The following is a 24,543-nucleotide window of genomic DNA, read 5'->3' as shown; positions in this document are numbered from 1 at the left end:
GCCTCTTGAGGGTCACTGGGGTCTAATACATAGTGCTACCAGTATAACTTGGTGATTTCATTTTAAGCATTCATTCATTTACTCAACAAATATTGTGGTGACCACCGTGCACCAAGGAGTGATAAAAACTGGGAGAAAGACTACCCGGAAGGAGCTCAAGAATCAAGAATGGGTGATACATAGACATATATTTACAGCACACATATGATCACTTTGATGATACAGGCGCCCACAGATTGTTAAGAGCACAGAAGGGAGACCAAATATGCATAAAAGAGAAGGTTTCTCAGAAATGATGACATTTGAGTTTTTATTTGTCTTTAATACACGGTTTGATAAAAGAGTTAAATTTTTAAATCTTCATTTTAAGGAAGAAGAGATTAAAACAGATAAAGAGACTGTTATGCAAACCTTCTCAGATAATTATACAGTATTAAAAGAAGCATGTATTGATGTGCTGTTTGTACCTGGAGCCGTGTGAGTCAATGTACTACAAGCAAGACGATTTTCAACCAATACAACACTGCTCACGTAGTTCAATAACCGTTCTCCATTTCGAGAATTTCTATTTGATTCTTTTCTCAGCCCCGCCTCGTCCTCCTCCTTCCCCTCTTCCTCTTTCTTTTTTTCCTTTAAATACTAGTGCCAGCTGTCCTTCATCTCTTAGAACATACTGAGTTTTGAGGGTAAGTTCACCCATAGCAGGGACTGTTTTCCATGGGAGCCTTAGTCCCCTGAGTCACGAAGTGTCAGGCATAGCAACTTGCTGCTTGTCTGGCACTGCACTGGTGGCATGAACTTGAACTCCATACCCTGTGGGGCACAAGCCCTGCTCTCATGGCTCACCGGTGTCTCTTCTTTGTCTCGCAGCTGCAGGCAGAGGCAAGCTTTCCTTGTTGCTGAAAAGTTTTCCAGGCCCGGTTCCACGGATGGAAACTTTACAGACCTAGGCTTCCCCTGGGAGTTTAGTTTCCCCTCCCTGCCCTCACCCGTGCCTGTGGAGGGGACGCATCACCCCTGCCTGCAGATGTTACCCGCAGGCATTCACCCTACCATCCTGAATCTCACATCTCCGAAGCCCATCTGGACTCTGGTCATTCACGCTGCTTACCTTGGGTTCCCCTCTTTGTTTCTGATATCTGGGGATTTCCCTTTCTTGAGCTTATCTGTAATTTTTAAAATCGCTTTTGGTGAAACTTTATTCTCTACTTGTTGGCAGAATGGGGAGGTGGGTGGTGTTCTGCAACTGTTCAGTCTGGCAAACTGATCAGAAGTCTTGTTCACAGGCTTTAAACCCTACTTTGTACCCCCTGAACACCAGCTCTTTGCTATATTTAATTTTGCCCCCCTAACATTAGAGCAAGATATTAATCATTAGGCAACTTCATGGAATGAAGACGTCCAGTGAAGAATTTTGCACCCTTTTCGGTGACCAATTATTTCTCTCGCTAGTAATTTTATAGATTTAGACATTAGAGGTTAATTTGTTTAAGGGATGACTATTTAAATATAATTAATTATTTTTTAAAAAAAATAGGCAAGTTCTTTCAAGGGACTATTAGATCAGGAAAATAAATATGGTGCTCACATGTGCCTCAATACTTAGCTGGATGACATTTTAAAAATACCACTGATAAAAACAACAGATAAAAATCAGAGAAGAAGTATAGTGTTTGTCCATGGTAACATAAGACAGTAAAAGACAAAAAGACTTTGATTCTCCAGATTTCAAGGAGCCTAGCAAAACCTGCACCCCCGGCCTCCTTGTGTTGAGAAAAAGTCTTTCCTCCTTCTACCGTCTACTGCTCCTTTAAACAAATTAATTTTCTTCAAGACAAGGTTTTTAAATGTCAGTTTTCAAAGACAGCTTTTATGGCAAGAATTTGTCAGACCTCGTATCCGAGAGGCAAAGCCCCTAGAAATTTTAGCTTCCATATCAGAAGCCCAATCACTTCTGCCTACCTGCTATCTACCTGCAGTACTCTCAAACACCAATACTTTATGCTATTTTTTTTTTTAAAGCACAAAGAAGCTTCTCTGTTTTCTATTTCACTGGCACTTTTCAGAGCATAAATGAATATTATGTCCTCACAGGGTCAAGTGTTCTTTTAGGAATGCAAAGGGCAAGACTTGACTCTCGCTGGGTGATCAGTGAGGAATGTGACAGCTGGTCGCTTCAGGGACAAGTGATCACTGCCACAGCGAGCAATTTCTTCTTCAATCAGCAGCTGCCCCGACCCTTACTGAGGCCATACATCAATCCCTACTATACATTTCCCTGTTCCTAGTTCCAGGGGATGCTCAGCATGGAGGCTAAAAGCCAGGGAGAAAAGGAACAAACTCTACAAATCTTAGCTATCCCTCTGTCCCACCTGCAGAATGTCTCTATTATAATGACAGGATTCTAGACCATCTGTAACCTAAGCTGAAAACCTTACTTCACCAGGAAAACAAGAACTTAATGTAGACAGGAACCAGTGGAGAATTCTTCCCAGTGCTCTTTTCAAACTTTCTCTTGACTCGGTCATTCATTTAGCAACAAATATTTTACTCAACAAATAATTAATACGCACCTTTAATATACCAGTCACTTTCTAGACAATGAAGATGACTCAGTAGTGAAAAAGACAGACACAAATCCCTGTACTCATGGAGCTGACATTCTAGTCAGAGTGTTAGGCTTGGAAGGGAATCCCACCCCCATCCTCTTGCCCACCCGTTTTACAGGTAAAATGAAACTGAGAGGGTTGACATGACCAATCCAGGCTTTTCCACCTCTCTTCCAAATCCTAGGCAATCGGCAAATTATGGTCATATTCCTTGTGGTATAGGCAAAAGAATGGCCTCCAAAGACGTCCTCATCCCAATCCCTGGAACCTATGACTATGCTGCCTTAATGACAAAAGGGACTTTGCAGATGTGATTAAGTTAAGTTAAGATGTGGAGACAGGGAGATTATCCTGAATCATCTGAGTGGGCCCAATGCAATCACAAGAATCCTTATGATGGAAAGTGGGAGGCAGGAGAGTCAGACAGATTTTAAGATGCAGCTGCAGGGTTTTTTGTTTTTTTTAATAAGATCTTTTTTGTTATTTTAATGTTGACCATTTTTAGAGTCTTTATTGAATTTGTTACAATATTGCTTCTGTTTTATGTTTTTTTGTTTTTTTGACCTTGAGGCATGTGGGATCATAGTTCCCCGACCAGGGATCGAACTGAACCTACACCCCCTGCATTCAAAGCGTGGAGTCTTAACCACTGGGCCGCCAGGGAAGTCCCGTGGCTGCAGGTTATGAAGATAGAAAGAGGCCACGAGCTAAGTGATGTGGGCAGCCCGTGGAAGCAGGAAAAGGCAAGAGAATAGATTCTTCTCTAGAGATTCCACATAGAAGGACAGCCCTGCTGACCCTTTGTGTCAGCCCAGTGACAACTGTTTTGGACTCTGACCTCCAAAACTATAAGATAATACATTTGTGTTGTTTTAAGCCACTAAATTTCCAGTAGTTTTTGGCAGCAGCAATAAGAACCTAATATGTTCCGTTAGAATTACTCGTACATGCTCCCATTCCTTGTTCACTCTTCCTGACCCCACATTATATCTTGTGTTTCACCATCTAAATCCTCACTTTCTTTGAAAGCCCTGGCATCTCATGGCTAATTGTTTTCTTGCCTCAGTCCGTCTATGACACTTAAGTCCAAATTTCCCTTCCTGGAACACTACTTTGCACATACAAGTCATCTCATTGCTCAAAGCTTTTAATACTTCCATGTGTCCATCTATAGGACAAAAACTGAAGACTCTCCTTCCATAGGCTGAACTTGAACTAAAATCACTTACATGGGCCTCTGAAGTAGAATGCTACAAAGACCTTTGCTCACGTCATTCCTTGAAATGTTACCTTCTAGTTTCTCGGCTGAGGCTGTCTCCAGAAAGCTTCCCTTCAAAGCCCCCTGAAATTCTGTGTTGCAGCTGAGGGTGCTATAATCTGACAATGAGGTATTCTCATTTTTAACCTCAATTTCTCTGTTCACATCCAACTCAATTGTTTCCTAAGGACATGATTTATATCTTATGTCTTAAGGAAGCATCAGACTCTGAATGTACTCAATGCTTCCCAGATATTTGTTCTTGATGATAATGGGAGAAGTGTCAGATATCAAAGTTTTATTTAGGTGATGTACTTACTGGACAATTCACATCTGAATAACAGTTAATAAAAATTGCCCATTTCGGTGTGCTTGGTGAGGCCTGCATTAAGGGAGGGCTCTGGGATGTATGGAGCGCATTAAAGGACAGGTTTGGCTCACGCTTTCAGAGGGGCTGCCTTGGACAGGTCTGGCCCCTCCTCTCACGGTCGCCCGGACCTGAGCCCCCACCTTCAGCGAGGTGGTAGATTTCTTTGGTCTGGGCCAGAGCGGTCACCCTCCTTGTTGATCTAGAAGGAACTGAAATGGGCCAGAGAATGCTGTTCTCTAAGACAGCTTCCTGATCTGTATGCATTAGATTATACTCCATTTAAAGTTGTTACAAAAGGCGGAGTCAAGTTGGCGGACTAGCAGGATGTAGAATGCGTGTCTCCGCACAACTAGAGCACCTACCAGGCACCAGTGGGGGACCACGGACACCTAAGGGGATGGGAGGAACCCCCAGCAACCGGTTTGCGGGATCTTGGTTCCAGCTCCTGTGCTGGGAGCTACGAGTCAAAACCGCTGGACTGACAGAGAACCTCAGACCCCAGGGAATATTAATCAGACCAAGGCCTCCCAGAGGTCCTAATCTCAGCACCTAGACCCAGTTCTATCTAACTGCCTGCAAACTCCAGCGCTGGACACCTAAGGCCAAACAACCAGTAAGGCAGGAATACAACCCCACCATCAAAGAGAAAAGAAAAAAATGAAACGACAAAAAAGTATATGTTACAGACGAAGGAACAAGGTAAAAACCTACATGACCAAACAAATGAAGATGAAATAGGCAACCTACCTGAAAAAGAATTCAGAGTAATGATAGTAAAGATGATCCAAAATCTCAGAAACAGAATGAACAAAATACAAGAAACATTTAACAAGGATCTTGAAGAACTAAAGAGTAAACAAACAGTGATGCATACACAATAAATGAACTTAAAAATACTCTAGAAGGAATCAATAGCGGAATAACTGAGGCAGAAGAACGGATAAGTGAGCTGGGAGATAAAATGGTGGAAATAACTGCCAGGGAGCAGAATAAAGAAAAAAGAATGAAAAGAATTGAGGACAGTCTCAGAGACCTCTGCGACAACATCAAATGCAGGAACATTCGAATTATAGGGGTCCCAGAAGAAGAAGGAAAAAAAAAAGGGACTGTGAAAATATTTGAAGAGATTATAGTCACTCTGACCTGGGAAAGGAAAGAGTCAATCAAGTCCAGGAAGCGCAGAGAGTCCCATATAGGATAAACCCAAAGAGAAACACGCTGAGACACATATTAATCAAACTATCAAAAATTAAATACAAAGAAAGAAAAAACATTAAGAGCAGCAAGGGAAAAACAACAAATAATATACAAGGGAATCCCCATAAGGTTAACGGCTGATATTTCAGCAGAAACTCTGCAAGCCAGAAGGGAGTGGCAGGACATATTTAAAGTGATGAAAGGGAAAAATCTACAACCAAGATTACTCTACCCAGCAAGAATCTCATTCAGATTCGACAGAGAAATTAAAACCTTTACAGACAAGCAAAAGTTAAGAGAATTCAGCATCACCAAATCAGCTTTACAGCAAATGCTAAAGGAACTTCTCTAGGCAGGAAACACAAGAGAAGGAAAAGACCTACCATAACAAACACAAAACAATTAAGAAAATGGTAAAAGGAACATACGTATCAACACCTACCTTAAATGTAAATGGATTAAATGCTCCAACCAAAAGACACAGACTGGCTGAATGGATACAAAAACAAGACCTGTATATATGCTGTCTACAAGAGACCCACTTCAGACCAGGGACACATACAGACTAAAAGTGAAGGGATAGAAAAAGATATTCCATGCAAATGGAAATCAAAAGAAAGCTGGAGTAGCAATACTCATATGAGACAAAACAGACTTTAAAATAAAGACTATTACAAGAGACAAAGAAGGACACTACATAATGATCAAGGGATCAATCCAAGAAGAAGAAATAACTATTGTAAATATTTATGCACCCAGCATAGGATCACCTCAATACATAAGGCAAATGCTAACAGCCATAAAAGGGGAATTCGACAGTAACACAATCATAGTAGGTGACTTTAACAGCCCACTTTCACCAATGGACAGATCATCCAAAATGAAAATAAATAAGGAAACACAAGCTTTAAATGACACATTAAATAAGATGGACTTAATTGATATTTATAGGACATGCCATCCACAAACAACAGAATACACTTTCTTATCAAGTGCTCATGGAACATTCTCCAGGATAGAGCATATCTTGGGTCACAAATCAAGCCTTGGTAAATTTAAGAAAATTGAAATCATATCAAGTACCTTTTCTGACCACAACGCTATGAGACCAGATATCAATTACAGGAAAAAAGCTGTGAAAAATACAAACACATGGAGGTTAAATAATACACTACTAAATAACCAAGAGATCACTGAAGAAATCAAAGAGGAAATCAAAAAGTACCTAGAAAAAAATGACAATGAAAACACGATGACGCAAAACCTATGGGATGCAGCAAAAGCAGTTCTAAGAGAGAACTTTATAGCAATACAATCTTACCTCAAGAAACAAGAAACATCTCAAATAAACAACCTAACCTTACACCTAAAGCAACTGGAGACAGAAGAACCAAAAAACCGCAAAGTTAGCAGAAGGAAAGAAATCATAAAGATCAGATCAGAAATAAAGGAAAAATGAATAAAGGAAATGATAGCAAAGATCAATAAAACTAAAAGCTGGTTCTTTGAGACGATAAACAAAATTGATAAACCATTAGCCAGACTCATCAAGAAAAAAAGGGAGAAGACTCAAATCAATAGAATTAGAAATGAAAAAGGAGAAGTAACAACAGACACTGCAGAAATACAAAGGATCATGAGAGATTACTACAAGCAACTATATACCAATAAAATGGACAAGCTGGAAGAAATGGAAAAATTCTTAAAAAATTACAACCTTCTGGGACTGAACCAGGAAGAAATAGAAAATATAAACAGACAAATCACAAGCACTGAAATTGAGACTGTGATTTATAAATTTGCAACAAACAAAAGCCCAGGACCAGATGGCTTCACAGGCAAATTCTATCAAACATTTAGAGAAGAGCTAACACCTATCCTTCTCAAACTCTTCCAAATATAACGGGGGGAGGAACACTCCCTAACTCATTCTATGAGGCCACCATCACCCTGATACCAAAACCAGACAAAGATGTCACAAAGAAAGAAAACTACAGGCCAGTATCACTGATGAACATAGATGCAAAAATCCTCAACAAAATACTAGCAAACAGAATCCAACAGCACATTAAAAGGATCATACACCATGATCAAGTGGGGTTTTTCCCAGGAATGCAAGGATTCTTCAATATATGCAAATCAATCAACGTGATACTCCATATTAACAAATTGAAGGAGAAAAACCATATGATAATCTCAATAGATGCAGAAAAACATTTCGACAAAATTCAACACCCATTTATGATAAAAATGCTCCAGAAAGTAGGCATAGAGGGAACTTACCTCAACATAATAAAGGCCATATATGACAAGCCCACAGCCAACATCGTTCTCAAGCGTGAAAAACTGAAACCATTTCCTCTAAGATCAGGAACAAGACAAGGTTGCCCACTCTCACCACTATTATTCAACATAGTTTTGGAAGTTTTAGCCACAGCAATCAGAGAAGAAAAAGAAATAAAAGGAATCCAAGTCGGAAAAGAAGAAGTAAAGCTGTTACTGTTTGCAGATGACATGATACTAAACATAGAGAATCCTAAAGATGCTACCAGAAAACTACTAGAGCTACTGAATAAATTTGGTAGAGTAGCAGGATACAAAACTAATGTACAGAAATCTCTTGCATTCCTATACACTAATGATGAAAAATCTGAAAGAGAAATTAGGGAAACACTCCCATTTACCACTGCAGCAAAAAGAATAAAATACCTAGGAGTAAACCTACCTAAGGAGACAAAAAACTTGTATGCCTGTATGCAGAAAACTATAAGACACTGATGAAAGAAATTAAAGATGATACAAACAGATGGAGAGATGTACCATGTTCTTGGATTAGAAGAATCAACATTGTGAAAATGACTATACCACCCAAAGCAATCTATGGTTTCAGTGCAATCCCTATCAAATTACCAATGGCACTTTTCACAGAAGTAGGACAAAAAATTTCACAATTTCTATGGAAACACAGAAGACCCCGAATAGCCAAAGCAATCTTGAGAAAGAAAAATGGAGCTGGAGGAATCAGGCTCCCTCACTTCAGACTATACCACTAAGCTACAGTAATCAAGACAGTATGATACTGGCACAAAACCAGGAATATCGATTGATGGAACAGGATACAAAGCCCAGAGAGAAACCCACGCACATATGGTCACCTTTATCTTTGATAAAGGAGGCAAGAATATGCAATGGAGAAAAGACAGCCTCTTCAATAAGTGGTGCTGGGAAAACTGGACAGCTACATGTGAAAGAATGAAATTAGAACACTTCCTAACACCATACAGAAAAATAAACTCAAAATGGATTAAAGATCTAAATATAAGGCCAGACACTATAAAACTCTTAGAGGAAAACATAGGCAGGACACTCTATGACATAAATCACAGCAAGATCCTTTTTGACCCACCTCTGAGAGAAATGGAAATAAAAACAAAAATAAACAAATGGGACCTAATGAAACTTAAAAGCTTTTGCACAGCAAAGGAAACCATAAACAAGACAAAAAGACAACCCTCAGAATGGGAGAAAATATTTGCAAACGAAGCAACTGACAAAGGATTAATCTCCAAAATATACAAACAGCACATGTACCTCAATATCACAAAAACAAACAACCCAATCCAAAAATGGGCAGAAGACCTAAATAGACATTTCTCTAAAGAAGATATACAGATTGCCAACAAACACATGAAAGGATGCTCAACATCACTAATCATTAGAGAAATGCAAATCAAAACTACTCTGAGGTATCACCTTATACCGGTCAGAATGGCCATCATCAAAAAATCTACAAAGAATAAATGCTGGAACACTCTTGCACTGTTGGTGGGAATGTAAATTGATACAGCCACTATGGAGAACAGTATGGAAGTTCCTTTAAAAACTAAAAATAGAACTACCATACAACACAGCAATCTCACTACTGGGCATATACCCTGAGAAACCCATAATTCAAAAAGAGTCATGTACCACAATGTTCATTGAAGCACTATTTACAATAGCCAGGACATGGAAGCAACCTAAGTGTCCATCGACAGATGAATGGATAAAGAAGATGTGGCACATATATACAACAGAATATTATTTTGCCATAAAAAGTAACAAAATTGAGTTATTTGTAGTGAGGTGGATGGACCTAGAGTCTGTCATACAGAGTGAAGTAAGTCAGAAAGAGAAAAACAAATACCATATGCTAACACATATATATGGAATCTAAAAAAAAAAAAATGGTTCTGATGAACGTAGGGGCAGGACAGGAATAAAGACGCAGACGTAGAGAATGGACTTGAGGACATGGGGAGGGGGAAGGGTAAGCCGGGACGAAGTGAGAGAGTAACACTGACATATACACACTACGAAATGTAAAATAGATAGCTAGTGGGAAACAGCTGCATAGCACAGGGAGATCAGCTCGGTGCTTTGTGACCACCTAGAGGGGTGGGATAGGGAGGGTGGGAGGGAGACGCAAGAGGGAGGGGATATGGGGATATATGTATACATATAACTGATTCACTTTGTTATACACCAGAAACTAACACAACACTGTAAAGCAATTATACTCCAATAAAGATGTTAAAAAAAAATTTTGCCCATTTTTTTCTCTGCTCTTTGCTTGATATTAAGAGATCTGTCCACATACAAAAACTTCGTGTGTGAGTAAGAAATACATACTCTTTTTTTTTTTTTTTTTAGAAATACATACTCTTAATAAGCCTTTACTTATGGAGTTGAAACTTATAGCCTAAAACGGCTTTGGGAGAGTGGGAAAGAAAAGCTTGAGATTGTTAGTTTTAATTTTTAATATCAAAAGTACAGTAAGTATCCATGTCATCTAGAATAGTGGTAAAATGGGTCTTGTTAAAACACAGCTTGCGGATCCCACCCCCAGAGTTTCAGAGTCAGAGATCTGGGTTGGCGCCTGAGAACTTGTTTTACTAAAAGTTCTCAGGTGATGCCAAAGGCTGCTGGTGTGGGGAGAAAAAACACTTTGAGAGCCATTGATATAGAACTACTAAGCATTAATATTTGTTAATGTTTCCTCTTTTTTTTAAGTTCAATTAAGATAACAACAAACTGGACTTTTTCCTTCCCAGTCTCATTGTATTCCATGCCAAATTTTGCTCATTTGATCCCCAAATGTTTGGGTTGTTTGCAATTTTTTGCTATTACAAATAATCCACATTGAACATCTCTGTATAGGTCTCCTTGTGCACATGTGCGAGAGCTTTTTTGATGAAATCTTCAAAGGATTACAGAAATTTATATTTATCAGCAATGTATAAGGGTTCCTGCTAACCTCACGTCCTAACCAACCCCTAGTATTATGAGGCTAAATTTTTAACCTCTGTCTATCTGTTGGGTATAAAAATGTATCTCATTATTGCTTTAATTTGCATTTTCCTGATTACTAGAGAGCTTTTTAATTATTATTGCTTTTTAGTTATTATTGGGTACATTGGTTTTCTTCTTCTGTGTTGCCTATGTGTACCTTTGCCAATTTTGACCTTTTTGTTGTTTGGGGTTGTCTGGCTTTCATTAATGAGTTTGAGAATCAAGGTTTGATATTTCTTTAAATGGTAAGACTGACTTTACTTGGTTGGGACTCATTTTATCCCTCTGTATGTACAGGCACCGCTACACCTATTTCTCTGAGGAGTATGTTTATCAATCTTCCAGGATTGGAAGACAAGACAGGAACGCGCATAGAAGTGGATGATTTTAGTTTATTCTCACAGCCTGGGTGGCCAGGAAGAGGGAGCCAAGATGAAGGGAAGCTTCTAGGAAGTTGAAAGATATAAAGAGCAGTGCTCTGAAGATGACTGGCATCAGAAATACATGACTGATGGCCAGTGGCCCTAAAATAGTTAATTAATAAACCTATTCACAGCCAAAAAGAAAAAATAAAAAAGAAAGAAAGAAAAACTTATAATGTCAAAAAGTTTGCCACTTAAAAAAAGGAAAAGGGGGGCCTGTTATGTAACAGGCACTTTGTCTGTTAATCCATCTAACCTTTGTCACAACCCTTTCAGGTAGATATTATTATTCCCATTTTATCACAAGGGCAGCTGATGTTCAGAAAAGTTAAATAGGTAGTGCAAGAACGTACAGACCCAGATGCTCTCCAGGTCTGATCCCAAAGCTTGTGTTTTTCCTGCTACTCCCCCGCAGGGGAAAGTGAAACCAGCACTAGTGTATATAAAATACAGGTTCGTAAGCACTATTGTTTAAACTAGAGGAATCATGAAGACCACTGGTTTTCCAGTACATCCAAGACTGTCTTCAGACGCCATACATACGCTTATCTTTTTTTTTTTTTTTGGTGGTACGCGGGCCTCTCACTGTTGTGGCCTCTCCTGTTGCGGAGCATAGGCTCCGGACGCGCAGGCTCAGCGGCCATGGCTCACGGGCCCAGCGGCTCTGCGGCATGTGGGATCTTCCTGGACCGGGGCACGAACCCGTGTCCCCTGCATCGGCAGGCAGACTCTCAACCACTCTCAACCATGGGACTCTCAAGCCCCATACGCTTATCTTTTTAAGGCATGCTTTCATCAAAGGGAATGGAACAATTTCAAAACTATAACTTTAAGAAACAAAGACAGTGCTTCCCGGCCGCCTGCCAATGCAGGGGACACAGGTTCGAGCCCTGGTCCAGGAAGATCCCACATGTAGCGGAGCAACTAAGCCTGTGTGCCACAACTACTGAGCCTGCGCTCTAGAGCCCGCGAGCCACAATTACTGAGCCCGCGTGCCACAACTACTGAAGTCCGCGCGCCTAGACCCCGCACACCGCAACGAAGAGTAGCCCCCGCTCACTGCAACTAGAGAAAGCCCATGCGCAGCGATGAAGACCCAACTCAGCCAAAAATAAATAAATAAAATAAATTTAAAAAAAAAAAGAAAGACGGAAACAAAGACAAATCCAAAATGGCTGCTAAAAGTTCTGCTTTCTTTGACTTCGATTATAAACCTTAAAGACACATTTTTATAGCCAAGAACTACTTACGTAACATAAAGAATCCTATGTTTCAGGGGAAAACAGGTAATAATGCAGTTTCAAAAATAAGCAGATTATTCAAGAAAAAGCAGAATTAGTCTACGATGATAAAAATCAGAACTGTGTTGCCCATGGGTTGTGGGCATTGACAGAGGTGATGAAAGTGTTCTCTGTCTTGACTGGGGTGTTATACAGATGAATAAACATTTGTCAAACTCATCAAACCGTACAAGAAGATCTGCATATTTCACTGTATGTAAACTTTACCTTGTTTTTCAAAAAGTATTTGAAAGTCTTAAAAGTAAATTTGTAATTGCTGATGACATTTGAAAGTGGTGGTCCACGTGCTGAGCTCTCAGCTGTCCTGGAGCGTGCTGAGGTCCTGACCATCTGCTCTGTGCTATCAGACAGGACGGATGCTCCCCAGATGGCGCCAGGACAAATCCACCGCTGGGGGTCAGTAGCTGTCCTGCCCTGGGAATGTCGAGTGGGAGAGGTGCCAACCTGAGACTGCATTCCTTCCAGACAAGGGGAAGCTGGGAATAATTCTCAGTCCTAGCGTTTATTCTTATCCCTTTGCACACGCGCGCGCGCACACACACACACACACAATTTCCTCTTCCTTGCCAAATACCAAACTCTCTGCCACACCAGCTTTTAAGCAATGAGGTGTAAAGGTCTTAGAACCACAGGGACCTGCTGCCTTCTAATCAGATCTTTCTGTCCATTGGGATACAGAGATTCAGGCCTGAGACAGAGCAGCACATAACCATTGCGAGCAGAGTCTCCTTCTATGCCCTTTAAAAACTGCAGAGACACAAAGGGTACACAGCAGAAAGGAGCCTGCTGTCTTTCCCATGGCAGGGTACGCTCAGTGTTTACCATTTTTATTTAACTTTCCATTCCTCCGTTTGTCTGGCCTTGCAACACTCCAAAGGGAGGGAACAGCCATTTTCTGAACCTCCACTAGGTGACGAGCTCTGTGGTGGACACTGTCACGTTTCTTGTCTCACTATGACCACTGTCAAACCCCGCACTGTGTGTCTGTACCTCATGTTGGAGCTTCACAGACAAGTCACCTTAAGCACAGATTGGTGAAGAAAGTTGCTCAAGGAATCACTGATCTTAAACCAGCACTCAAGACGTTTTGCCAGAGTCAGAACTCTTTCTTTCAAACTCTATCTCTCTGCCTATTCGGGAATAAGTCCAAAATAACAATTAAAAAAAATGTGTCCTCAATATATATTGTACAAACTGCACTTTGTATCAGAATAATTCTATCACTGTTATGCCCACCACTACACATGACATTGCCAAAAATGACTTCAGAGCCTTGGATCTATTTAATAACTATGATTTATTTTCAGGGTGGTGTCCTGCGTTCCGCCAGATGCTGGCCTGCAAAGCACACCCTGGACAGTGTTGTTGGATTTGGACTCTGTTAACCCAGGATTGAGTTTGTTCCAGTACTGCCTGCACTTACAACAGGTCCATGCCTCTCTACCCTGGCCAGGTGCTGTGCTAGTAGAGCTTCCTGATAATTACAGGGTAAAGGGGTGTGCTCATAAATGTGGGCCTAATACAAACAGAGGAGAAATAACAGCAAAAGTGGCAGAAAGCAAGTTTCATGCATCAAAACACTGAATAGGCTGAATCTCACTTGCAAATTCAAGTTGGTATCAAAGGAACGCCATCTCAGTGGGAGTTGAACTAAATGTTCAGATCAGTGTTCTTGCCTCTACTGGACCATCTAACTGCATCACAGCCAGTTAGATATTCACATCATAGAAGCTAGATATTCCTAACATTTAACTTAAGAGATCCAGGGGAAAAATGTATGTGTGTTTATAATTTTTTTACACTCAACAAATCCTTCATATAGAGAATATAACTTATAATATTTTACCTCTAAGTGCTTTTTCCTCCAAATGGAAGATGAGCCTGAAAAGATAATCACATATGAAAGCTCAGATGCAGACAGACACCAGTCTCACTGGCAAAACTCCTAGCTTGTAGGTGTTACCAGCACAAAAAGACATGCCCTCCTCCACACAGCTATGCCAGATAATATACAAAGCAATTAATTTGGAATCATTGTTGGCAACTCTAGATTTTATCATTCTATTATTCCAGTCCATAATTTGCATTTTCAAAAACTAAAACAGTAAAGAGTTGGCTGGTAGCTTTTCAGGTACAATCATGAATAAAGATGAAAGAAGGTAATAATTTCACAGTGAGAAAAATGCAGCCTTAGAATAAGATGACATGGGTATCAATTCCAGCTCTGCTACTTAATAGAGATGGAATATCAGGAAGTTTCCTTAACTTGATGCAGTCCATATTTCTTCATCTAAAATGGGGAGGATAACATCAATACAGAATAGTTATTACTGATCTCTAAGGGTTGGCAGGAAGATGCTAGTCCTACTACTATTTACCACATAGCCTTGATTAAATTTCTACCTGAAATCCCTTAATTTGTCAATCTACTTTGGTTTCCATGCTTCAAGACGGCAGAGAAACATTTTTGAAAAAGAAGTTCTCAGGTCAGCTATTATTGCATACCACAGATGCAGTTTAAATGTCACCTCCTCTGTGAAGCATTCTTGTTTCACCTTGCTCTCACGGAGCCTACAGTCTAGGGAGGGGAAACAGAAATGAACCCATAAGTTAATATGTAGTATGTCGAATGGTGATTAAGTGCTTAAGTGTCATGAAGAAAACAGCAGGGATAGACATCATGGTAGACAGTCAATAAGGATGGCCAAAGAAAGTCTTCCTGAGATGTCATTTGAGTAAAAACCTGAAGGAGATGACAGACTGAGCCATGTGGAGAACTAGGCAATGGAACTTCAGACAAGGAAACAGCAAGTGCAAAGGCCCTGGGGTGCAGAGAAAACAACAACAGTGTGCTAGAGAGGATTAGCAGGGGGAGACAATAGGTGATATCAGAGGGGCTTCGGGAGCCAGGTCATGGGGGACCTTTCTTAGAGAGTGAAGTGGAAATCCACTGCAGGGTTCTGAGCAGGGGAGGGATGAGATCTAGCATGTTTTCTAAAATTTGTGTTGAGAATAGACTGAAGGGCGTTAAAGGCTTGAAGCAGGGACACTAGTTAGGGAGGCTACTATAATAATTCAGGTGCTCCATACTGATGGCTCCACACTGAAGCTCCAGTGTGGTAGAAGTACAGGTGGAGAGCAGTGATTGAAGGGAAAGTCAAGAGTGTTTCCTGATCAGCTGGATATCTACTGTGGGAGAAAGAAGGAAGGAATTTAGCCTGAATAGCTGGGATGACAGAGAAGTTAAGTGTGGTGGGGATGAGTATAGAGCAGGTTTAGTGGGAAGGAAGATTAGCAGTGATGTTTTGGACATATTAAGTTCACGATGCCCGCTAGACACATATAGGTAGTCAAGTAAGCAGTTGAATATATGAGTTTAAATTGAAGAAACAATACAGCTGCAATGTAAGTTCGGTTGGCACACAAATGGTATTTAAAACTATGAGAGTAAATAAGATCACATAAGCAGTGAGTGAAGGTCCAGGGCTGAGCCATTTAGCAGTGTTGTGATGAGCGGGCCCCAGCTAAGGAGACAGAGAGGCAGTCAGAGAGATGGAAGGAAAAAACTGGGGAGTCTGAGGTCCTGGAGAGCAAGTGAAGACAATCTGTCCTGGAGGAATGAGTGATCAACAAGGCCACATGCTGCCGCCCTGCCGGGTAAAGTGAGCACTGAGAAATGATCGTAAGCTCCTGCCCTATGGACGCCATGCGACCCTGCCAAGAGTGGTTTCCACAGAGCGGTGAGGGTGAAGGCTTGGGTGGAAGGAAATGGAAATGGCACATGTGGACAACTCTTTCAAAGAGTTTAGCTCTGATGGTAATCAGAGAAATCGTGATCTCTGAAAGGAGATATGCAGTCCAATGAGCGTTTGCTTTTGTTTTTAAGATGGGAGAAATAACAGCGTGTCTGTATGCTGGTAAACCAGTTTGGTAGAGAGGGGAATTTTGGTGGCTCTGGTCACAGAGGGGAGAGCTGCTGAGCCGTGTCTTGGAGCACATGAGATGGGATGAGATCTGGTGCACAAGTGCGAGACTGACTTTGGCTATTTCACAGATGGTTAATGTAAAAGGGAAACCAGAGGATGTAAACTCAGACGCAAGAGCGGGGGAAAGAGAATGGGGAAGTTCTCTTGTGGAATTATTCCTGTAACTGCTTTATTTTTCACTGGAAGAGTGAGCAAGACCACCGGATGAAAGTGGAGATGGGGACGCAACACCGAGACTTGAGGAAAGAGGAGAAAGGAACAGACAGTAAAACAACACCCCCCGCAAAAGAGCTAATGGTTTTGATCCCCACAAACCAATTCTCTCCGTTGCATGTTTTATTTTAGGGAATATCACAATTCTCCCCACTAGAAAATATTCTAGATTCTTCCTTCTACTTAACCCTCCATCAAATCAATCCCTCAACCACCTAAACAGAAGTGTAACAAATCCACTCCTAGTCTGGATTATGCAAAAGTCTCCTTACCAACTTCCATGCTTCCAGACCCAGGGCTTTCTCCGTGTATGAACAAATATGGAAATCAAAACCTATCAAGTATCAAATTATGTGGCTCTGGTTAGAGATTAAACAAAGAAAACTCTTCACCCTTAATGCTATGGCCACACAGATCTTTAAATGACAGCAAATGTTTCTTGGCTTAAAAAAAAAAACCAGCACCTCCTTCGCATGGCAGCTTGAGGACGCTTCATGATCTTGCCTCAGCTTGGCTGCACAGCCTCGCCTCCAGTGCTAAGGTATTTACTAGACACATTCCCTCCAATCTTGATCCATGAGGGAGGCAGAAAACAATGGTGCAGAGAAATAATAAGAATGCACCAGTGAGCATTTTCCATGGGTATTAAGAAGCAGAGTACCGGGCTTCCCTGGTGGCGCAGTGGTTGAGAGTCCGCCTGCTGATGCAGAGGACGCAGGTTCGTGACCCGGTCCGGGAAGATCCCACATACCGCGGAGCGGCTGGGCCCGTGAGCCATGGCCGCTGAGCCTGCGCTCCGTAAAGGGAGAGGCCACAACAGTGAGAGGCCCGCATACCGCCAAAAAAAAAAAAAAAAAAAAAAGAAGCAAAGTACCTAAGCTACACACAAACAGTGATCTCATGAAGACCTGCATTTGCGACACAACATTTTAGAAGACTTTTAATACCTCGATGGTTTGCCGCAGCTCAAACAGCTCGTCTTCTCCTCAGCCCTCCTCTTTCAATTCTACTTCCTCTTTTCCCTTTGATTCAAGCCAATCTGGCAAAGCACATACCCCAACTTGCCACCTTATTTAAACCTAGTCTGTGTTACCTCTGGTAGTTCATATTATTTTTAGTATATGAAAGGTTGAGAAGTACTAATTTTTAAGATTTTTTTATTGAAGTATGGCTGATTTATAATGTTTCAGGTGTACAGCAAAGTGACTCAGTTTATACACACACACACACACACACACACACACACACACACACCTTTTTCAGATTCTTTCCATTATAGGTTATTAGAAGATACTGAATATAGTTTCCTGTGCTATACAGTAGGCCCTTGTTTAAGATATTACTTTAATTAACAAGCAGAGTTCCTCATTTATCACCTGAACAGTTTTTTAAGCAAAGAGACTAAAGCCTCAAAACGCACATAGTACTTTTGGTGGTTTCACGACATCTCCACACATTCTTTGATACTCTTCTCTTCAAGAGGTGGAGCCTAACTGCCCTCCCCGGGTTCAGGCTGGACCTGATGCCTGGCTTCTGATGAATGGTTATCGTGAGGCGAAGGTGAACAGGTCTGGGGACTTGGTCATACAAGGCAGTGCCGCTTCCTCCTTGCTCACTCTGCCACGTGCTACGTACACGGAGTGACTTGTGGAGAGACCCGCTTGGCCGGGAACTGAGGCCTCCTGCCAAAAGCCACGCGAGTGAGCCCTCTGAGAAGTGCACGCTCTAGCGTGAGTCAGGCACCCCCTGCTGCCTCCTGAGTGCGGCCACAGGCAGGGAACCTGGGCCAGAAGCACCCAGCCAGCTGGGCCGCTCTGGCATTTCTGAACCACGGAAACTGAGATAATGAAGGCTGTCGTTCAGAATCACTAACCTTAGGGTAATTTGTTATGCTGCAAGAGATCACTCATATACTTAGGATCATCAAATAATCTGTAATAATCAAATAGATGTGGAATTCTAAATCCAGGTCATTTTCACTTTATCACTGCTACCAAGTGACATCAAAAAAAAAAGAAAATTATGATTCAAAAATTTTATAAGATAACATTTTTACTTTTATTTAAATTCTGCCTAGAATATTAATTTCCACTCTATGGTAGACAAGAAACAAGTAGGAACTTTTAGATGAGGATTTAATAAGAAGGAATACAGAGTACATAGTTTATAAAGCACTTTACCTATATAATCTTGGCTCTTAGATGAATATAGATGTTTGCATATATATATATAGAGAGAGAGAGAGAGAGAGAGAGCACAGCAATTTCACTGACAACTACCTTAACTCTTTAAGAATGCATGAAAATTATTTAATAATCAAAATCCATCCCCAGGTCTAATTATGTGGTTCTGGGTCAGATATTATATATACAAAGAAATCGTTTATGCTTATCTGCAACTGGTTCCAGACCTCTACTAGTCATAATTCAGGATCTATATAAAAATTCTCAAAATTAAACTTACAAATGCTCTATCAAATTAAAAATGCAATGCATTCCAACAAGTGCTGGAATGGTTATTCTAAAACTGCCAATGAAGATAAACCCCATCTTGAATAAATCAGAGCATTCAGTCTGAACCAAATTTTCTGAGCATTCAAAATGAGATTTGGGTAAATATAGCCTACCATTAACTTAATCTTCAGCCTCAAGCTTTTATTCACTCTTTCTTCTTCTCCTGGATCAGTAGTGTAACCTCAGGGATTGAACCTACTAGCATTATGTTTTTCATCTGATGCTCTTGAGAAATGTTTTTTCCCTTAGGAAAGCGGTTACCGTCTTCTTTGTAAAATATACTTGTTTATTATTTAAAGGGTAATGTGGAAAAAGAAAAAGAAAAGATCTTCACCATCACCATATCAAGTCCAGAACCGATGGAAACTTTTCTGAGTATTTTAGTTTTGTTGCTAAAACAAAGCTACGAGAAAATATCACAGGGGAATAAATGCAATGGACAATTTATAAGTTTTCAAAAAACACGTAACTAGCCAATTCTTTAAGACTAAAATAGATCTAGATCAGCTGACAGTCTGCAATTAAACTCTGCTTATTCTTATAGCTATATTTTCATCCAGTCTGACATGCAATTGTAGGATTATGTATAAAGCTGTAATGTTCTTCATCTGTTCCAAACTTACATGACAAGTTTAAGAAAAGCCCTAGTCAGTAGTGTGAGCAGAATATCATAGGCAAGCATCTACCCTGTCTCCGCCCTCTCACAGAAAGCATGTTCAAGCTTCCTCTCTTAAGCCTGTGGGATAAACACAGCAGGGATCTGCTGTACGAAACCACAGCTTTTGTTCTTCCTGTGATTCCTCCAGTTCTTGAAATCCACAGACTTTCCTTTGAACTTGGGTGCTGAATATTTAACTCATTTAACATTTGTTTTGTTACCTTGTATTGATATTTGCTTTTTGGTATATAAGATCTCCCTCTTATTGAAATTGAAAAAAAAGTTTCTAAGTATCTTCCTTGCTTCATTTTTTTAATATCCTCACTGCCTAGACCAGGACTCTACATATTGCAGTGATTCAGCAATTACTTTCAAAACAAGATAATTTGTGGGGGGAGGGGATGAGAATATTTTTAACTTAGGCGGGGGATGAGCAGATAAAATTATGTAGCTTAAAAAATAAATAAATAAATAAATAAATATTTAAAAAATGTTATGTAGCTTAAATTCTAGAAAACATTTACTTTTATATAAGTTGGAATTACACATTTGGTTCCATTAATGCTTTACTTTATGATTTTTGGCAGGCATTAAGTCTCTCTGATTCATCAAAGCATTATATTTATTTCATAAAAATCTCATAAAATTCGCTGATATTTTTTGAAGTTTTTCACTGTTCTTTTAAAAGAAGATATAAACAATTGGACAGTTAGATAAAAATGCTCCTTTATTACACTGTAAAAGAAACTTATCATAATTCTTTTATTACAACTGCTATATTTGCATCAAAGAATTATATCATAAAATATGATAAAATAAAATCAAAATGATAAAAACAGAGGAGGATAAGAGCTCTGATTCCAAATTAGATTTTTACTTAATAACTGGAGTTGACATTCAATCAAGAGAAAACAGGTATCAGCCTAGCCTGACATTATTGGATATAATCTCTACCTCAGATCAATACGAAATTTTCACAGAATTTGCACTATTTCACAATGTCCTGGCTTCTACCTCATTGGTGCAGCCCCTATAAATTAAAAAAAAAAAAAAAGGCACTCATCTCCACCATGTCATAACAAGCAATACTTCAAGAGAGGGCAGTATTTCAGAAATAGGTCATCTGAGATTAGAGAGAAAGAGTTGAGTTTCCCTGCACTTCCTTACTAAACATAAAAGAACCATCTGGTTATAGAAATAACTAATGCATGTGACAAAAACAAAAAAAATTGATCCAAGTGCCCAGGTCTGAAAAATCCAGTGTTAAGCCTGAAAGAAATTTAACAGCAGCTCTAAAAATTCACACACTTGCTGCGCATTTTTTTCATGATGCTTCCTGTGCATATCACAGAGCACACTGGCCCAGATTAACACCAAACATGCTCCTGTAACTCTTTTATCCCTGGTAAAGATTTCTTCTTGTTTACTGGATGGACTCCTCTTAAGACGTTATAGAGGATGTGACTCTGACCCCTCTTTCTCTCCCCCGCCCCTGCTCCCTGCCCTTCTTTCTCCCCGCCACCACTCTCTCTCATTTTAAAGAGTCCTTCTGCAGGGTGGTTGCAACACTGAACTTTGAAGAGCCATCAGAATATAGCCAGCTCTCCTTGTCTCCACCTTCAAGCCCTGCTTCTACACGTAGCCACATCTCTCATCAGTGCACCTCCCACCCCCAAATCAATAGTAACCTAAATGTTTACTGCAGTGGCTCAAGAAAACATGAGGGGGAAGAAAGGAGAGTGTAGACATCATCCATGGCAGAATTTTAAGAAACCCTCTTGCCCAGGTTTAAATCTCAGCTTTGCCAGTTTTTAGTTACGTGACTTTGGCCAAGTTCCCTAAATGTCCCGTGTCTCAGTTTCATCATCTGTTAAGTGGGGATAAAATAATGACTACCTCCTATGGTTGTTATGAAGATTAAATGAATTAATATATGTCAAGTCCTTAGAATAGTTTCCACCGGATAGGCAGTTATTTCCGAAGTCCTACTCTGTCGTCCCTCAAGCCATTCTGTTATAGAGCCTGGGCTGGCTCTCTTCTCTCCCCAGACCCCTTTACTTTTTGTCTTCATTCATCTTCTCTAGCCAGTAGCTCTCTGACCTTTCCAAAATAAATTATTTCAGCTTCCTCTAGCTTCTTCAGTCCCCACTCTCACACACACACACACACACACACACACACACACACACACACACACACTTTGCCAGTTAGTGCCATTGTCTTAGAAGGGAGTACAGAGAGGGGAAAATTGCAAAAACTTATCCTCTGTGATTTAAAAAAAAACTCTGTCACAGAAGTTTTAGGAATATCTATGATCCTGACTTCTAAAAAAGCATTGCACTATTACACTTATGATTATAACACTAATGAAAAGAACTCCTGAAAATTTTTAATTAGTTGAGATACTTCACTAGAGGCGGATGAAGTGATTATACATTTTACTGAATCTTAAAAATCTTCCTGAATTTTCTGGACTATGTTGTAGTTCAGACTTTAGTGTTCAATATTCAACTGCTCCCTTCAGGCAGCTCTCCAGAGTTGGTACCTTAAGTAACTGGGGTCACTAAAAGGTATCAGGACTGTTTTATAAACAGTCAGTAATGACATTTCTTCTTAGGTTTCTTGGTAATTAGTTGGAATCAGTGTTGGCTTACTCAATACAATTGGACTAATACAAAAAGAAGAAACCAAATTTACTTTGCCTCATTTATGAGGAAAAACAATGAAAAGTACTTTTCTTTTACGCTTAAAGTTTGTTACAGGGTAACAGACCAGTTAAGTCAGGGACCGAGCTGCTTGTCATTTGATCCCAGCTGTTTGGTTATTACGTGGCTGATGACCTCTGCATACAACTTTATCATTCCTTGTTTCTCATAAGAGTTCAGTTAGTTCTATGTCTCCTTTAAAAAATAACAGCTGACATTTATTGATCACTCCCAGTGTGCCAGAAAGTATGGGAAGCCCTTTGCATGCACGGACACATTTAACCTTCACAACAACCCTGTGAGGCAGGTCCTTTTATAACCCTCATTTTGCAGATGAGGAAACTGAGGATCAAAGGGATTAACCAGCTCCATCCTGGTTACTCATCATGTAAGTGGTGAGGGATTCAAGCCCAGAGCAAGCAATCTTAACAATTACTCCCCAAAGCCTTACTGTGACTCTCCATTTTGATTTCAAAAGCTTCGTGGGAGAAAGAGTACTTTCTATTACGTGTACACAACAGCAAACATTGCCCTGAGTTTGTTTATATAGCTATAATTTAAGGATAATTCTGGAAGTCGTATATGGCATCTTCTTAGGGGCCTTGGTTCTCGGTCAGCCAAAGTACTTTTTATACTTCAACAGCCATGCTGAGAGTATGCCTGTTTTTCTGACTGTTTCTCTTCATTCCTTTTTTTCTGAAGAAATAATTCTCACAGGAAATAATTTCAAACCAGGCAGGGTGAGCGTGGGAGGAGAGGGAACAAGGGGGAGAGGACAGAGAATAGGGAGGGTCAGCAAGATGTTTAAAAAGCTGTTTGGAAACCTTCCCATCAGTAAAGTTACTAAGACTCCAGCGAAGTTACAGAAGGTTGTTTATCTCATGAAATGCTTCATGTGAAAAAACTTTTGTGGAAACCAGTGAAGAGCTCAGCCTTCATGTCAAGTTATCATAGGGGGAAACAGACAGCGGGAGAGGATGAAGGAGCACGGAGGAAGATCGCCCTGAGGACGCTGAGGAACCCAGAAGAAATCTTAAGGAGAGCTCTGGACAATCACAATCTGGGGACCTGCAGCTGAACCCACTTTACTCAGGTCTGTTAGTGAGCAGACGACCCCTGACTGAGAGTGGGGTTATTCATTCATGCCATCAAATTTAATGGCTAAGATTTTTAAAAAATTGACCATACCATGCGTTGCCTCGGATGTGAAGCAATTGCAACTCTCATACATTGCTGGTAAAAAAGCAATATGGTACAGCCACTGTGGAAAGGAGCTTGGAAGTCTCTTATAAAATTAAACATACACCCACCATTTGACCTGGAAATTCCCCTCCTATATATTTACCAAAGAGAAATGAAAACATGTCCACAAAAAGACCCGTATGCAAACAGTGGCTTTTCTTCTAACAGACAAAAACTGGAAACAACTCAAATGTATATCGACAGATGAATGGATCATCAAATTGCGGCAGATCCATACCAAGGAATCATCACTCAGCAATAAAAAGGAACACACTGCTGACACGCAATAGCATGGATGAATCTCACAAGCATTATGCTAAGTGAAAGAAGCCAGACACACAAGACTACATACTGTATGACTCCACTTATATGATTTATATGACACTCTAGAAAAGGCAAAACGACAGTGACAGAAAACAGATCAGGGATTCTCAGGGGCTGGGGGTTGAGGGAGGAGGAGGTCAACTACATGGGAAATATCTGAGGGGACAGAAATGTTCTGTATCTTGATTATAGTGGTGGTTATATAACTGTACATGCATTTGTCAAAAACTCATCAAATTGTACACTTAAAATGGGTGAATTTTATGGTACGTCAGTCATACCTCAATACAGTGGGGATTTTTGTTATTGTTGTTTTGTTTAAATCATCCTCACTGGTAGTCATAAAGACAGAAACGCGTGTATCCAGAAGTTGCTCTCTTACAGAAGGGCAGTCTCACCTACTTCACCCTGTTG

At 40.3% G+C, this 24,543-nt stretch overlaps 1 protein-coding gene and 1 long non-coding RNA gene across 5 annotated transcripts in view; one reads left to right on the top strand and one right to left on the bottom strand.

Moving 5' to 3' along the window:
- Positions 1–24,543, top strand: part of LOC115857170 (uncharacterized) — a 231,411-nt gene that overhangs the window by 148,782 nt on the left and 58,086 nt on the right. The window contains exon 7 of one of the 2 annotated variants that reach the window (XR_009563937.1): positions 13,796–15,687. The exons of the other annotated variant lie outside the window; for it this stretch is intronic. This is a non-coding gene — a long non-coding RNA (uncharacterized lncRNA). Of the gene's footprint in view, positions 1–13,795; positions 15,688–24,543 lie in introns of those variants that run through there. 2 annotated transcript variants of the gene reach the window in all.
- Positions 1–24,543, bottom strand: part of PDE5A (phosphodiesterase 5A) — a 139,377-nt gene that overhangs the window by 81,911 nt on the left and 32,923 nt on the right. The window lies entirely within an intron of this gene.

Source organism: Globicephala melas, chromosome 5, assembly GCF_963455315.2.
Source record: "Globicephala melas chromosome 5, mGloMel1.2, whole genome shotgun sequence".
Taxonomy (NCBI): domain Eukaryota; kingdom Metazoa; phylum Chordata; class Mammalia; order Artiodactyla; family Delphinidae; genus Globicephala; species Globicephala melas.
This window is presented reverse-complemented; position numbering and strand designations above follow the sequence as displayed.